We start from the raw sequence: 14,341 nt of genomic DNA, 5'->3' as shown, positions 1-14,341 counted from the left end.
ATCATTAATATAAATAACAAATAACAGCGGACCCAGCACCGATCCCTGAGGCACACCGCTGGTCACAGGCCTCCAGTTTGAAAAACAACCCTCTACAACCACCCTCTGTCTTCTGTCATCAATCCAATTTTGTATCCAATTGGCTACCTCACCTTGGATCCCGTGAGATCTAACCTTATGTAACAACCTACCATGCGGTACCTTGTCAAAGGCTTTGCTAAAGTCCATGTAGACCACGTCTACTGCACAGCCCTCATCTATCTTCTTGGTTACCCCTTCAAAAAACTCAATCAAATTCGTGAGACATGATTTTCCACTCACAAAACCATGCTGACTGTTCCTAATCAGTCCCTGCCTCTCCAAATGCCAGTAGATCCTGTCTCTCAGAATACCCTCTAACAACTTATCCACTACAGAAGTCAGGCTCACCGGTCTGTAGTTCTCAGGCTTTTCCCTGCCGCCCTTCTTAAACAAAGGCACAACATTTGCTACCTTCCAATCTTCAGGCACCTCACCTGTAGCTGTTGATGATTCAAATATCTCTGCTAGGGGACCCGCAATTTCCTCCCTAACCTCCCATAACATCCTGGGATACATTTCATCAGGTCCCGGAGATTTATCTACCTTGATGTGCGTTAAGACTTCCAGCACCTCCCTCTCTGTAATATGTACACTCCTCAAGACATCACTATTTATTTCCCCAAGTTCCCTAACATCCATGCCTTTCTCAACCGTAAATACCGATGTGAAATATTCATTCAGGATCTCACCCATCTCTTGTGGTTCCGCACATAGATGACCTTGTTGATCCTTAAGAGGCCCTACTCTCTCCCTAGTTACTCTTTTGCCCTTTATGTATTTGTCGAAGCTCTTTGGATTCTCCTTTGCCTTATCTGCCAAAGCAATCTCATGTCCCCTTTTTGCCCTCCTGATTTCTCTCTTAACTCTACTCCGGCAATCTCTATACTCTTCAAGGGATCCACTTGATCCCAGCTGCCTATGCATGTCATATGCCTCCTTCTTCTTTTTGACTAGGGCCTCAATCTCCCGAGTCATCCAAGGTTCCCTACTTCTACCAGCCTTGCCCTTCACTCCTTGACATCCAGGGGACTCTAGATTTGAGAGTTTTACCCTTTTTCTTTGTGGGAACATATTTGCTCTGAACCCTTACTATCTCCTCCTTGAATGCATCTCATTGCTCTCTTGTCTGACTAACTTGATTGAATTTTTTGAGGAGGTAACAAGGAGGGTTGATGAGGGTAGCGCGTTTGATGTAGTCTACATGGATTTTAGCAAGGCTTTTGACAAGGTCCCACATGGCAGATTGGTCAGATAAGTAAAAGCCCATGGGATCTAAGGGAAAGTGGCAAGTTGGATGCAAAATTGGCTCAGTGGCAGGAAGCATAGGGTAATGTTCGACCAGTGTTTTTGTGACTGGAAGGCTGTTTCCTGTGGGGTTCCACAGGGCTCAGTACTAGGTCCCTTGCCTTTTGTAGTATATATCAATGATTTAGACTTAAATGTAGGTGGCATGATTAAGAAGTTTGCAGATGATATAATAATTGGCCGGGTGGTTGATAGTGAGGAGGAAAGCTGTAGACTGCAGGAAGATAGCAATGGACTGGTCAGGTGGGCAGAAAAGTGGCAAATGGAATTCAATCAGGAGAAGTGTGAGGTAATGCATTTGGCAAACAAGGCAAGGGAATACACAATAAATGGGAGGAAACTGAGAGTTGTAAAGGAACAGTGGGACCAGAGGGGCGCATTAAAAAAGTATTTGGATATGCACTTGAAGAGCCGCAACCTACAAGGCTCCGGACCGAGAGCTGGAAAGTGGGATTAAGCTGGATAGCTCTTTTTTGGCTGACACAGGCACGGTAAGTTTCTATGATTCTATGGTTGCAGCATTGGCGTTCCCTGGAATAGATTGATGAGCTGAGAAACATAAAACTGACAGACTACATCATCACTACTGGTGGTTGTGTGTAATTACAGTGTGACGAGTTGGCAGTTTCCATTATAAATGTGGATATAGGAATTTATAATGGTAAAAAGTTATATATGTTTTTTTATATAATATAAATGTTTTGAAATACTCAAGTAACAATATTCTGTTGATCGTTTGCATCACACGTATCGTGGAAACCAATGGTTTATTTTTCTATTACTGCTTTCAACTGTAGTAGTTTAGTATCAGCTTTGGTTGAGTGGTAGCACTTTAGGAAGGATGTGAAGGCCTTAGAGATGGTGCAGAAAAGATTTACTAAAATGGTTACAGGGATGAGGGACTTCAGTAACGTGGATAGACTGGAGAAGCTGGGGGTGTTCTGCTGAGAGCAGAAAAAGCTGAGAGGAGATTTGATAGAAGTGTTCAAAATCATGATGGGTTTAGATAAAGTAAATAAAGACCAATTGTTCCCATTGGCAGAAGGGTCGAGAACCAGAGGACACAGATTTAAGGTGATTGGCAAAAGAACCAAAGGCGACATGAGGAGAAACTTCTTTACGCAGCGAGTAGTTATGATCTGGAATGCTATGCCTGAAAGGGAATTCAGTCGTGGCTTTCAAAAAGGAATTGGATAAATACACGAAGGGAAAAAATTTGCAAGGCTACGGAGAAAAAGTGGGGGAATGGAACTAATTGGATTTCTCTTACAAAGAGCCGGTATGGGCTCGATGGGCCAAATGGCCTCCTTCTGTGCTATAACCATTCTATGATTCTATGACTTTAGTGTCTGAGTCAGAAGAGTTTGGGTTTAAGCCCCAGTCCAAGACATCAGCAAATAATGTGACCTGATACTTGCATACAGTACTGAGCTAGTAAACATCAACAACCCCATGGTACTCTCTAAAGAAGAACAAGGAGTTCTCCCTGTATTCTGGCCAATATTTATCACTCATCCAACACCTTGAAACAAATTAACTGGTCTTTTATCTCATTTTCTGTTTGTAAGACCTTGATGCACTCAAATTGTCTGCTGCATTTGCCGACACTACAACAGTGACTGCATTTCAAAATTCATTGGCTATGAAGCCCCTTGGGACATCCTGAAGATGTGAAGGGCTCTGTATAAATAAAAGTTTGTTCTTTCATTTACATGCCACCAGCCACTGGAGGTAAACTTTCATCTTGTTTTTTGGCTGTTGAAGCATTCATATTCGTCAGGGAGGAGAGCAAGAGCAGTCCCAGCTTCTCTTTACCATGTCTGGTATATGAACACTGAATTCAAACAAAGCAAAGTCACAAACAGCTTTTAAAAATGTGCCTCCTGAAAAGTCAAGTTGTTTTGTTTTCTCTTTTCTTCACTTTGCTCCCTTATTTTGTGTTTTCCTCACTCTGGTCACCTATTTTGACTTGGGGTGAGATTGAGTGGGGCAGATTTCAGCTGGTTGTGGCTCATGCAGATTCTAACATGGGGGCCGATTTCAACTTGCAATTGCAGGCGCGTTGGGGGTGGTGGGATAATAGTTAAACCACTTATTGACATCGTTGATCTTGTTTAAGTCATTAATTTTGTGGAGATTGAGGCAGGGGTGTGATTTTAATTCAGCCTCAGCGTGTTTCCCATGCTGTGGGAAACACTCCATGTTCAAGGGGACGTGTTTCAGGCAGCAACCATTTGGACATTTCAATGCCTGTTTGACAGATGGGGATAAAAGGTGAGTTATTGCTGCAGGGCACTCAGACAAACTTTTGTCTGGGAGATCTTTGTGTTTGGACTGAAAATTCTTGGTTTCCACTCAGAATTGTTCTGTTTACACATATTTTCTAACTTTTTGGACACCCTCAAACTGACATCATTAGGATGGGGGTGCGATGGCAGAATTCACCAGTGCATCCGAGGATGAGGAACATCACTATCCTCGCCAGGCACGGTGTGCACTTGCGCCATGTGGAGCTCCACAATATAGTGCTGCGCCACAGGCACCTGCACAAGACCACAGAGGGCAACAGCAGAGGCACTACCCTCGTCAGAGGGTCTACAGACCGAGGCTCAGCTTCCTCGACCTCTCTGAGGAGCAGTGCATACAAAGGCTCAGAGTGAGTTGCCAGGTGATTGCAGACATCTGCAGCCTCCTTCATGCCGAGTTGCTCCCGGCAGGGCCTGGCGGAATCTCATTACCCGTCGCAGTTAAAGTCACCACTGCACTCATTTTCTTCGCCTCCGGATCATTCCAGGGTGCCACCGGTAACATCGTTGGGGCCTCTCAGTCGTCTGCACACAAGTGCATGAGGCAGGTCACCGACAGTTTGTTTCACAGGGCCTTGCAATACATCAACTTTTCCATGGACAACCTCAGCCAGACGGAGAGGGCAGTGGGATTCCACTCTGTGGTTGGCTTCCTACAGGTACAGGGTGCAATCCGAGAACTTCCACACGAGCCAAAACTGTTCATCAACTGAAAGGGGTATCACTCCATCAGCAGTCAACTCGTTTGTGACCAACGCAAAAGGTTCTTTCACGTGTGCACAAGATTCCCTGGCAGCTGCCACGATTCCTTCATTCTGAGGGAATCCAACATCCCGGGATCTTCCACGCATCGAACACCCTTAAGGGCTGGCTCCTCGGGAACAAGGGATACCCACCGCACATGTGGCTCATGACACCTCTGAAGCACCCCAGCACCGAGCAACACGCTATAGGGCTGCTCAAGATGCAATTTAGGTGCCTTGATCGTTCTGGGGGGACGCTTCAATACACACCAGACAAAGTGGGAAGCATTATTGTAGTGTGTTGTGTCCTGCACAACATGTCACAACAGAGAGGGGGGCCGTTTGAGGAGGCCCCATCCACATCTGCCATCCACAATGAGGAGGAGGAGGAGGAGGAGGTGGAGGAGGAGCAACCCATGGGCAGAGTAGCGGCTCACTTGGCTACTCGTGAAGCCAGGGAGTCACTGATATGTGAACGGTTCTCCTAACATCAGAAAGTGTGAAGAGTCCAGTCCTCAGACCACTTGGAAAGAGCAGCACCTACACCAGCACATCCCACCCCTGCACAAAACAGTCCTGCAACTACACATACACCCACTGTAAAGTAACCCAATAGGTGGCATCAAGTGTCGCCGTTCATGGTGAAGCTCTTGAAAAGGTGCTATCACAAAAGCCAGTCAAGAATGGGCAAGACGTGGCAGTAGTGGTGAGAGTGATAACATTTAATGTGAATATAACAAAAACCAAATATAAATGAAAAGCTTGACAGTCTGTCAAATACCCTTGTACATACCCTTTGTGATCACAAAACCTTAGCCTTTCTCTTCCTACTACTTCTACGTGGTGCGTCCCCTGTGGCTGCAGCAGAGGTAGTGGCAGGTTGCTCATGTCCATGCCCTGACTGCTTAGATGCTTTTGGCCTACACCCTCTGGATTTTGGAGCCCGTGCAGGGGCAGACTCGGCCTCCTGGAGATAAGGCAGCATTGCGGGTAGCGGGGTAGCGGGTGAGACATGGGAACGCTTTGAATGGTGTCCCCACTTCCATGTCCCCTTTTGTCATTATCCCTCTCCTGGGCCAGACCCACATCACTCCTACCACCTTGCTGGACAACAGTTTGGAGGATATGTGTGATACCTTGGAAGGCCACTTCTAAAGTATTTGTCAGCGATAGAATGTTGTTCACTGTGAGTCCGAATGGCCGTTGTCATGGCCTGAATGGACTCATTTGTGAGCCATGCTTGAAGCTCAACGGAGGCTAGCCTTCTCTCCATCGCAGACATTCCTGCACTTACCAGCGACACTGTCTCAGACAGTTGCGCACATCCCTAGGAAAGTATCTCAGAGATTCCCTCCCGTACCTGTGCCTCCATTCCACTAATGCAGGAGTTGGACTCCTCTATCCTCTGCCTTATTGTGGAAAGTGCGTGTGGCACCTGTTCCATTACCTCACAAATGTGCTGCTGTCCCTCAATCATTCTCTTTTTAAGGGATGGCCCCCGGGGTTCAGCATCTGTGACCAGCTGAGCAGAGCCTGGAGAGGAGTGCACCGACACGGACTCTCCACAGCTGCCCCTGCCACCAATGTCTGCACATGCTCACTAAAGTGACTCACCAGGTGCCAGCTCAACTAACTGACTACTAGGACCCACTGAGGTGTGAGTATCTGCGCTGGTGGATGGCTTGCTAAGATGTGATAGTGCGCCTTCAGAGGCTGGGATCTCCTCTGAGGAATCGCCCTCTCCCGTCACTGCGGTCATTGAAAGGCCTGTAAGAGAACAGAAGGCAGTATTAAACATCATCACAGATGTGTCATGTTGCGATGAGCATACTGAAGTGTTCAACATGCCAAGCATTGTTAACATCAATTCATGTTGTGCGTGATGAATGTTAAAGTTGTGTCACCAGACGTTTGTGGGGTAACAGTCCAGCGTCCGCAATGGACAGGCACTCGAAGGTGCAGCTGATCTGCAGGGCCTCCTCCTTCGTGTCTGTGGGGACCACTATTTGTCGTGGCCCCCCTCCAGTCCTCACCCTCTCGCGTGCATTTTGCGCTCTCCTCCTAGAAGGGGAGATAGTACAAATGTGTGAATGAGTGATGATGAAGTAGCCAGCCGATGAATGCATTGCTTTGGGTGAGGCTGACTGTGAAAGAGGTGCATCAGAGTGTGAGTATCAGACAGAGACATCACATTGGATCAGGATTGGGGTGAGTGGTAGTGGTGGGGTGACTAATGGGGAGGTGAGGAAGTGCTGAGGAAGTGAAGGTAAGTTGAGGATGTGCCTTAAGTGGGTGTGAGGTCATTGAAGTGCTTCAAGCACTGGACCCAGAAACATGACCTCCTCTGCCACCTCGAGCCAGGCCTCAGGGTAAAATAGTTTCCTCCTCCTCCTCACCCCGGCTAGTAGCTGCTGCAGTGAGGCACCATTATACTTTGGAGCAGCCTTGCCCCGTGCTGCTCCATTGTGCCTTTTTGGTGTTTGCTGCAGCAAAAGCCTTTGGAGCAATGGCCCTTTAAATAGAGCCGCTCCAGCTGACAGCCTGTCATGCGGGTGCGCAGTCTGCCCACTGAGCAGCTTTCGGGTGGCAAACCCGGAAGCCATGTTAAAGGCCACCAATTAACTTGTGATCGCATGGGAAAGGGTAAGATTTTATTAGTCTGGTTACCCGCGCTGGGGTAATGAGATCAATCGCAGTGCTTCACATCCCCTAGTTGACATCAACCAACCCAGCACAGACCTGAGAGCTGTTAGCATTGGTTGCATAGGAAGAGATGGATTTACTCACTGAGCCATTGATGAGTTCTTACATAGAATTACATAGAATGTACAGCAGAGAAACAGGCCATTCGGCCCAATAGGTCTATGCCGGTGTTTATGCTCCACACGAGCACCCTCCCTGTCTACTTCATCTAACCCCATCAACATATCCTTCTATTCCTTTCTCCCTCATGTGTTTATCGAGCTTCCCTTTAAATGTATCTATGCTACACGCCTCAACTACTCCTTGTGGTAGCGAGTTCCACACTCTTACCACTCTGGGTAAAGAAGTTTCTCCTGAATTCCCTATTGGATTTATTAGTGACTATCTTATATTTATAGCCCTCAGTTCTGGTCTTTCCCGCAAGAGGAAACATCTTCTCTATGTCTAGCCTATCAAACCCTTTCATTATCTTAAAGACCTCCATCAGGTCACCCCTCAGTCTTCTCTTTTCTAGAGAAAAGAGCCCCAGCCTGTTCAATCTTTCCTGATAGGTATAACCTCTCAGTTCTGGTATCATACTAGTAAATCTTTTTTGCATCCTCTCCAGTGCCTCTATATCCTTTTTATAATATTGGGACCAGAACTGTTTACAGTACTCCAAGTGTGGTCTAACCAAGGTTCTATACAAGTTTAACATAACTTCTCTGCTTTTCAATTCTATTCCTTTAGAAATGAACCCCAGTGCTTGGTTTGCTTTTTTTTATGGCCTTACTAACCTGTGTCGCTACTTTTAGTGATTTGTGTATCTGTACCCCCAGATCCCTCTGTTCCTCTCCCCATTTAGACTTATTATTCAAGCAGATACCTCACTTATCTTTCTTGAAATTTATTTGCCAATTACATGCCCATTCTGCAAGCTTATTAATGTCTGCCTGTGTTTTGTCGCAGTCCTCCTCGGTATTAACTATACCCCCAATTTGAAGTCGTCCGCTAATTTTGAAATTGTACTTCCGATTCCCAAATCCAAATTGTTAATGTAAATGGTGAACGACAGTGGTCCCAGCACCGATCCTTGTGGAACACCATTTCCCACCTTTTGACAGCCTGAGTAACTACCTTTAACCCTTACTCACCGTTTTCTGTTTGTAGCCAGCTTGCTATACATTCTGCTACCTGTCCTCTGACTTCACTTGCTCTGACCTTAGTCTTGAATCTATAATGCGGTACCTTATCGAAGGCTTTTTAAAAACCAAATATATTACATCTACTACATTACCCTTGTCTAATCTTTCTGTTACTTCTTCAAAGAATTCAATAAGGTTGGTCAAGCATGACCTCACCTTTTGGAATCCATGCTGACTATTTATTATATTTTTGGTTTCTAGATGTTTCTCTATTGCATCTTTGAGTAAGGACCCCGTTATCTTTCCTACCACCGACGTTAAGCTAATTGGCCTATAGTTCCCTGGACTGGTTCTATCTCCCTTTTAAATATAGGAATAACATTAGCTGCCTGCCTGATCTCTTGCACTATTCCCTTTTCTAATGAATTTTTATATATCGGTAATAGTGCCTCTGCTCTCTCTTCCCTAACCTCTTTTAATATGCGCGGATGCAATCCATCCTGACCAGGGGTTTTATCCTCTCTAAGTTTGATTAGTTTATCAATTTTCTCTCCCCTTTCTATCTTAAATGTCTTTATATCTTTTTTGATCTCTTCTTCTAATGTCATGCCCACCTTGTTAGTCTCCCTGGTAAATACTGAGGCAAAGTAATTATTTCATATTTCTGCCATTTCGCTGTCATTACCTGTGAGTTTATCGTGTGTATCCCTTAGTGGCCTTATCCCTATCCTGATTTTTCTTTTGTTATTTATGTGTCTGTAGAATAGTTTACTATTTCTTTTTATATTCCTTGATAATTTAATTTTGTAGTTTCTCTTTGCCTTCCTATTTTTTTTTAACTTCTTTCCTAACCTTTTCATATTCCCTTTTGTCATCCTCTCCTTTGTTGTCTGTGTACTTAGTGTATTCCTTTCTCTTTAGTTTCAATTTTGCCCTTATTTCTTTATTCATCCATAGTTTATCATTACTGGCTAGTTTGTTCTTGGTTTTTAGTGGGCTATATTTCTCCTGGACTGTATTGATCACCGTTTTAAATGTTTCCCACTGCTGTTCTATTTCATTGTTTCTCAGTACATTTTTCCAGTTTATTTTCCCTAGTTCCATTCTCATCCTCTGAAAATCAGTTTTTTTCCAATTTATTACTTTGGTCTTTGTCTTACTTATATCCTTCTCAATCTTTATTTTTAACCTTATTATGTTGTGATCACTATTGCCTAGATGTTCCCCTATGCATACTTCTCTTATGTGTTCTGGTTCATTTCCCATTACTAGATCCAGCAGTGCTTCATCTCTTAGGGTTTTTACATACTGGGTAAGAAAGGAATCCTGCACACATTGTAAAAACTCCATTCCCTATACCCCTTTACCATTTGGAGATAGTTAAAATCTCCCATGATTATTATTCTATGTCCTTTACTCATTTCACATATTTGCTTACATATTTCTTCCTCTACCTTCTTTCCACTGTTAGGTGGTCTGTAACATACCCCTATTAGCATGATCGATCCCTTATCTTTTATTTCAATCCTTATTTCTATCCTTCTGTTAGTTATGTCCCTTTTTTCTACTGCCATTATATTACCTCTAATTAGTACAGCTACTCCACCCAACCCCCTTCTTCCTTCCCTATCATTTCTGATAATGATATAATCTGCAATATTTAGTTGCTAGTCCTGTTCTTTATGTCGCTATGTTTCAGTTATTTCTATTACATCTGGTTTTTGACGGTCCTTTTATACTTCTGTTTTATAATTGTATTTGTTCCTTGACCATTTATGTTATCTTTATTCTTTATGTTGGTCTGACCTTAACACTCATCTCATGTTTCTTTTATCTTTAAGCTTTTGTTATTGCTACCAGATTCAACCCCCATCTTACTAGTTTAAAGCCTAATGCACTACCCAATTCATCCTTTCTGCTTGAACTCTGGTCCCATTCCAGTACAGGTGAAAGTTTGTCTTGTGTTATTAAGTAAAATCCATGAAATGAATTGACTATTAAAGGAGTAGCAGTACATTGTTTCACTTGTGAGGAACAGTTCATAATCAATTCCTATCTGTGTGCGCAAGATGGAGGTTAATAAATGTTTACTGATCCTGTTGGTAATTTTTGCTATCTGTGATAGGTGGATGGATGTTGACTTTGATCTTTGTGTACAGATTACGGAAGGACATCAAAGTTAAAGCCCACGGAATAAAAGGGGCAGTGGCAGCATGGATATGAAATTGGCTAAGTGACAGGAAACAGAGAGTAGTGGTGAACGGTTGTTTTTCGGACTGGAGGGAGGTGTACAGTGGTGTTCCCCAGGGGTTGGTACTGGGACCACTGCTTTTTTTGATATATATTAATGACTTGGACTTGGATGTACAGGGCACAATTTCAAAATTTGCAGATGACACAAAACTTGGAAGTGTACTGAATAGTGAGGAGGATAGTGATAGACTTAGGAACATAGGAACATAGGAACAGGAGTAGGCCATTCAGCCCCTCGTGCCTGCTCCGCCATTTGATAAGATCATGGCTGATCTATGATCTAACTCCATATACCTGCCTTTGGCCCATATCCCTTAATACCTTTGGTTGCCAAAAAGCTATCTCAGATTTAAATTTAGCAATTGAGCTAGTATCAATTGCCATTTGCGGAAGAGAGTTCCAAACTTCTACCACCCTTTGTGTGTAGAAATGTTTTCTAATCTCGCTCCTGAAAGGTCTGGCTCTAATTCTTAGACTGTGCCCCCTACTCCTAAAATCCCCAACTAGCGGAAATAGTTTCTCTCTATCCACCCTATCTGTTCCCCTTAATATCATATAATCTTCGATCAGATCACCCCTTAACCTTCGAAACTCTAGAGAATACAACCCCTTCAAGAGGACATAGACAGGCTGGTGGAATGGGCGGACATGTGGCAGATGAAATTTAACGCAGAAAAGTGCGAAGTAGGAAGAACGAGGTGAGGCAATATAAAGTAAAGGGTACAATTCTAAAAGGGGTGCAGGAACAGAGAGATCTGGGGGTGTATGTGTACGAATCGTTGAAGGTGGCAGGGCAGGTTGAGTAAGCGGTTGAAAAAGCATACGGGATCCTGGGCTTTAAAAATAGAAGCATCGAGTAGAAAAATATGGCAGTCATGATGAACCTTTATAAAACACTGACTCGGCTACAACTGGAGTATTGTGTCCAGTTCTGGGCACCGCACTTTAGGAAAGATGTGAAGGCCTTAGAGAGGGTGCAGAAGAGATTTACTGGAATGATTCCAGGAATGAGGGACTTCAGTTACATGGATAGAGTGGAGAAGCTGGGGTTGTTCTCCTTAGAGCAGAGAAGATTGAGAGGAGATTTGATAGAAGTGTTCAAAATCATGAAGGGTCTAGACAGAGTAGATAGAAACTGTTCCCATTGGCAGAAGATTAAGAACCAGAGGACATAGTTTTAAGGTGATTGGCAAAAGAACCAAAGGCGACATGAGGGAAAAAAGCAAGTGGTTAGGATCTGGAATGCACCGCCTGAGGGGTGGTGGAGGCAGATTCAATTGTGGCATTCAAAAGGGAATTGGATGAGTACTTGAAGGGAAAAAATTTGCAGGGCTACGGAGAAAGAACAAAGGAGTGGGACTGGTTGGATTGCTCTTGCAGAGAGATGGCACGGACTCGATGGGCCGAATGGCCTCCTTCCGTGCTGTAACCATTCTATGATTCTATGACAGATGTAACAATTAATATATAATATAGAGTTAGAAGCCACTGAATGTGACGTTACTAACATGGCAAAGAGCAGTCACATATGTAATGCTTGACAAAATCTGTATGCTCTTGGCACATTACTTGTGTCATTTTCTGATCTTTTGAAAGCTGATGATAAGCTCCTGTCCTCTTCGGGTATTCAAAAGGTTTTATGAGGACTAAATGCAGACAATATATTATCAGACTTGTACATTACTTGTAAAGCAGCTGCATTAACTCAACTTGATGGTATTGAGTGCATGTCATTTACAGTTATCTTTCATGAGCTACAGATCTTGAAATAGAGTAAAATTGCATCACAAACGGTAGTAAGTAAACTGCTGTGGGCTTTACAAACTTGAATTGGAACTTTTACAGTTCATTGCGGCATTTCTATCTGTAGTGACAACTCTAATTTGCAGTGATAAATGTAGTTGGCTCTATGTTTGTCATGATTAAGATGAGACTGACAAACTACTCGTGATACTGTGCAACAGGTGGAGAACAGTGAAAATTGTTGATCCACCTGTTGATATTCAGAGGTTTGATTTTTCAGGATGATATGGTATTGGATTAGTGCAAGTAGGTGATATGCAAGTTGTGAGGTTGTGTAATGCAATCAAAGCTGATAATTTCATTAAAAAACTGATTTTTTGCATTAGATTCCACAAGTCAGCAGTTATTCCAACATTTACAGTTGCTTTGAGTCAGCAGTAGTCTGTTACAGTATGTTGTAGCATCACTAGAATTCTGTGGAGTGCTGGGATGCAGTTTCTATTCTTCACTTTCCTGAGCCTCCATGTTTCATCTGTAATGGTTTGGGGAGGTGCACAGCAGAAGCCACGCATTTCCCTGTAGTGACTGAAAAATAACTGGAGGGGATTTCAACCCCCCCACCCCGCCCAGTGGATACCAGGTGTTGGGAAGTTAAAATGGAGCAGGGGACTTAGCCACTGGCTTCCCATCCCAATCACTGCTGTGCTCCTGCAGGCCACCTCAAGGAAACCATGGCCTCGGCCTCCTCCTTCCCGGGCTAAATTTAGATTTAGATTTGAGGTTAGGATCAGATCAGCCATGATCTTATTAAATGGCGGAGCAGGCTCGAAGGGCCGATTGGCCTACTCCTGCTCCTATTTCTTATGTTCTTATGTTCCCTCCTCCTCCCCTGACTGCGATCCCTGTCAGACCCCCCTCCTGATCACTTACCTTCGTGCCTCTGGTCCCAGGCGTCGGCCTCCTGTCTGATTTTAACGGCCGAGCAGTCGCTTCCCGCCAATAGCCAGACTATTTTGGTCAGGAAGTCGGTCAGTGACCAGTGACATACTAATGAGTCTCGGCCGTTAAAATCAGTTGGGCATTCCCACTGCTGCTCCCAGACAGGCCAGCCACTTGCTAGACCATGTTCTCATCTGGGACTTCAAATCAACCCCTTAAGTTAGTTGTCAGTAGACTGCTCTTGGACATCTCATGGTCCCTAGCCCTGGAGTAGCATAGACAACAACCTGTGGATGGGTTAGTTGCTCTCACAGCCTCAGTAGGTTTACAGGGAAAGAAATGAGAGGGTAGTATACCCTTTATTAAAAAAAATTCACCCAGATTCTTGAAGTCTGATTTCACCTGAAGGACAATTTTCCTTATTTCATTTAATTCAGCAAAAAAAAATTAAATTTGTCTTTTGAAGTGATAAAGAAAGCAGAATAAAATTCAAACATTGATGGATTCACTTTCACCTTTTAAAATTGTTTGCACATTGTGATAAAGGAGGGATTAACCCCCCTCCCACTTCCTTTTATCTATACCCCATTGAATCTTCAAACTTTGATCGGGTTCCCTGCACTGGCAGGGCCAAGGTAATTTCTTGGCAGAGCTTTACGGACAAACTGGGGGGGGGGGTGTGAACAAGTGGTATATTGCACATTGGGTTTGTGCTCATTGTGGGTAAGTGGGGTGGTTTGACATGTTGAAACACCTGTGATGGCCTGGGCTTCCTTTGGAAGTCATCGTTCAGATGAGTTTGTGTGTCATTGCTTTGAACATTTATTCCAACCATGTGCCGCCCACACGCACTAAAAAGAGAAGGTACTATTTACACTGTTCAAAAAATGTATGGCCGTCCACAGTCTTATGAACTCTGATTACAACTTGTCAGGAACAAACAAAATGCTTTTCATGCTTGCCAGAAAATCACTTTTTCCAGGAAACCTGAAGTGTTTTTTTAAAGAGCTAATTATAATAAATGTCTAATAATAGTTCTTTGTACAGATCATCCCTTCAGTTTTGTTTGAAAACCCAAACCTTATAATTAGCTTTTATTACAGTAAAGTGATTTCCTATTGTGATTGCAGCGATGTTGATTTTT

This window comes from Heptranchias perlo, chromosome 11 (genome assembly GCF_035084215.1).
Source record: "Heptranchias perlo isolate sHepPer1 chromosome 11, sHepPer1.hap1, whole genome shotgun sequence".
NCBI lineage: Eukaryota > Metazoa > Chordata > Chondrichthyes > Hexanchiformes > Hexanchidae > Heptranchias > Heptranchias perlo.
This window is presented reverse-complemented; position numbering follows the sequence as displayed.